We start from the raw sequence: 4,091 nt of genomic DNA on the forward strand, positions 1-4,091 counted from the left end.
AAAGTGGGAGTTGCCAGAAGGCTTAAAGCCTAGGTGTATGCTACAGTTTGGATAAAGTCTGAATGTCTCCTAAAACTACATGTGTTGAAGTCTAATCACCATTGGGTGGTATTAAGAAGGTGGAAACTTAATCTGACCATAGTGTTTAGAGATAGGACCTTTGGGAATTGATTAGTATTAAATAAGGCCATTACAATGGAATCACACAATTGAATCATGATGATTTCATAAGAAGAAAGAGAAAGAGAGAGACCAGACGTATATTCACATACACATATGTACTACCTAACCATGTGGTTGTCCTATACCATTTGAGGATCCTTCCAGGAAGAAGGTCATCAACAGATACAACCCCTAGACCTTGTACCTCCAGAACCAAAATAAACCACTTTTCTTTATTAAGTAGCATGTCTCAGGTACTTTGTTACAGTAATGAAAAATGGACTGATACAGTATGAAACTGGCACAGAACCATTTAGGATGATTTTATCGATTGAAAGAAATCACAAGTTCAGCCTACTTTCAAAGGAATAGCAAATATACTCTATTTGTTGATGGGAAGAATTGCATAAGTACATGGTATGGAAGAAATTGCTGGTGACCATGTTTGCAAACAACCACAAAAAGTAATATATAGGATTATTATATATTTTTTCTATTTGTCTCTTTAATATGCTATCAGAAAGTATGTTATTTTCTTTTTTCTTATTTGCAATTTATTAAGATTATTGATAAAGAGCTCTTTATAAATAATGCTTTACAAGTGAGTATTAATGTTGATTATCCACATGAAACAGTATGTAACTACTTTTAAATATAAGGAAGTTCTATTAGATTTAGATAAACTAGACAAATAAAATTTTCCCAGACTATTTAATCAAGTTACTTACAATTTACACATTCCTGAGTATATCCCATTGTGGTGACATTGTTTACTTCAGAATTTTTCTACATTCAGCTTAAAAGGTGTTTCTTCCCAAGAAACTGGACTTTTCTGTCAAATGAGCTTGACTGAAAAGGAGAATCAAATTCATAAAACGGATTCATCGAAAACATTATATATAAATCGTAGACATCAGTAAAGAAGTTCTTGATTCCATCTTCTTACCTTATATCATGAAGCATAATAAATCTCATATGCACTGCAGTGACAAATGCTGACACAAATCACTCACTGAATTTGTCCAGTTTTCAAATACATGTTGTTTGAAAGCCAAGGTCAAGAGCAAAGTGAGCTATGAATTGGTTCAGATGATGATTATCATCTTTGGATTCTGCTTTCCCAGCTGGCAAAGATTTCATTTCAAAAACTGGATTATCATGGTGGCGAACAATTACAAAGGAAAAGCTTCCAGACATTGACTTCAGTATGTGGTTCCTGTGCACACCAGGGCAGAGTGCTACTGCCTCAGTTGGAATGAACTGAGGATGCTGTGACCATCTTACAATGCACACGACTGCCTCCTATAACAAAGAATTTTCCAGCTCCAGCTCCACAGGGCAATAATGCCATGGTTAAGAAACACTGGGTTAGCAGAATGACTAGTGAGAGCAAAGCCTCTGAGAAGGTGAACAGTTGCAGATTGAAACTTGATGTGAATTGCCTAAATGACTGACAGACTGAGTCAGCTGGTCCAGGCCAGGGTAGGGTGGAGGTACCAAAATGTTTGTTATTTTCATCAGCCCCTTCTGTTTGCATAACAGAGGGCTATTTCAAATTTGACCTACTCACTTAAACTGTTATATTTCTTTGCTTTATGTTTTTTTTCTTTTGAATTTTCTATTTATCCGTATTTTCATATCTCTTAATTATCAAATCTAAATGTAAATAACTTTATCACAACTTTGTGAAGATAATGATTTGTTTTCAAATAAAATTTTTTGGTAGCCAATGTCATCTCTCAATTGTGTGTATAGCCACTGCAGCCATCTCTCACTAGCATTAGCACCTCCTCCAGCTCTCCAACTCCAGAGTGGAAAGGAAAATGTTTCCTGAACCATGAATCCTTCCAAGTTGACTGCCTGAAAATCAACCAGTGGGTGAAGAAACCTTATCATTACGTGCCTGGTATTATGACACTACTTGAAATCAGACATTGTCAGGAGTCCACTGAACTCCTATTTTGCAAATGCCTCCTCCAGTATCCAGTATGAGAAATTGTGTAGGACTTAAACACTGATCTTTGAAGTTTCAATGCACAGCTATTGGTGCTTTGCAGTCATAAACTAAATTGGTTTGAGAAGGCTTCTGCACTCACGTATTTGAACTGCATAAAGAACTCACGTAAAGAACTGCATCCTAACTTTCTTTTGTACAAAAGCAAACCTAACTTAGGAATCTGCCCTTTGAATGAATAGCCAATCACAGAAGCTGAGCTTGCCAACAGTAGGCAGCCAACTGCCCAAAGCATGTTCAAATAAGGCAAATGCCAGGCCTGAAACTATCTAGTATTCTCTGTGCCTCACTTCCATTTTCTTTACATCATTTCCCTTTTTCCATCCATAAATACTTTTCAGAGCACATTGCAAATGGGAGTCTTCCTGAGTCCGCTCTGGTTCTGAGGATTGCTCAATTTGGGAATCTATCTTTGCTCAATTAAACCCTGTTAAATTTAATTTGTGTAAAGTTTTTCTTTAAACAGCGGGCAGCAAGTGAATCCTATTTTGTTGCATCATTTGAAGTTTATAATATGCCATCCACATGTAATGATTATGCTGAAAGATATCCCCCCACATATCTAGAGAAGGAGCTCAAGATCCACTGTGATGAGACATATTTCATTCCCAAGCAAAACAATACTATAAAACAACTCTCTGTCTTGTTACTGGTTGTTCTGAACATTCAATATTTGTGAGAGATGTCTCGAGGTATCTAAATATGTGATATTTTTATTAGACCGGATAACTTAAGCAACAGAAATTTATTTTCTCAGATTTGGGAGCTCGGCAGTCTAAGATCCAGGTGTTGGCAGGGTTGGTTTCTTCTGAGGTTTCTCCCTTGGCTTGTAGATGCCTGTCTTCTACCTGTGTCTGCACGCATGTCTGTGTGTTCTAATTTTTTCTCCTTATAAGGATATCAATCATATTGAATTAGAACCCATGCATGTGAACTCATTTTGAGCTACTGGAAGTTAGAATTTTAACAGAATTTGGGGGGACATAATTCAGCACACGATTATTGTGAATGAAAAAATTAGAGAGCAGAACCAGGTACTGATAAATTTTCTCCATGTTTATGTGTAAATTTATGAAATGTAAGGACATAAAGTAATAATGCAAGTCACCAGGTTTCTGTAAACAAGTTTGACCTATTAACTTTGTAAGGATTGTAAGTAAACCTATTAAAATTTTCCAGACAATGACAGCATGTAGGATTTTTTAAAAAAACACATAAGATACAGGGGACTCCCCAGCAAAATGCAAAATGTACATTTTTACTGAGAGCAACTAAATGGTTTTTGGTAGCATTTTGGTCATACAGTCATTTTCAGTCACTCATCACACATTTATAACTGAGTTTGTCCAAGTAAATATATATATATATATATATATATATATATATATATATATATTTTAAGATCTCAGTAAAGACAACTTTATTTCTATCTTGACTGTGGACATCTGAACTTTATATTAATTGTAATCTATAAAATTCACAGGTCAAAGTTATGATGATAGAAGTCAGTATTTTCTGAATCCCTGTGTGCCAGATATTGTGGTAAACACTTTGTTGGCATTATTATTATTTTTTTTATTTTTTAAATTTTTTTAAAATTTATTTTTATTGTAAACAAATGGGATACATGTTGTTTCTGTACATGGAGTAACAGCATACCATTTGCATATTCATAAATTTACATAGAGTAATGATGTTTGATTCACTCCATTATTATTTTCCTTCCCCCCACCCCTCCCACTTCTCTTTTCCCTCTATACAGTCCCTCCTTCCTCCATTCTTGTCCCACTCCCACCCCCCATTAAGTGTCATCATCCACTTATCAGTGAGATCATTCGTCTTTTGGATTTTTGAGATTGGCTTATCTCACTTAACATGATATTCTCCAATTTCATCCACTTGCCTGCAAATGCCA

General features: G+C 35.4%; 1 pseudogene across 1 annotated transcript; it reads right to left on the bottom strand.

Annotated features, from left to right (window-relative positions):
* Positions 1 to 239: 239 nt before the first annotated feature.
* LOC306669494 (trafficking protein particle complex subunit 2-like) lies at positions 240 to 3,521 on the bottom strand (annotated as a pseudogene). Its single transcript has one exon. The product of its transcript is annotated as a trafficking protein particle complex subunit 2-like (transcript).
* Between the last annotated feature and the right edge of the window lie 570 nt (positions 3,522 to 4,091).

This window comes from Sciurus vulgaris (assembly GCF_902686455.1).
Source record: "Sciurus vulgaris genome assembly, chromosome: 9".
In the NCBI taxonomy this organism is placed as follows: domain Eukaryota; kingdom Metazoa; phylum Chordata; class Mammalia; order Rodentia; family Sciuridae; genus Sciurus; species Sciurus vulgaris.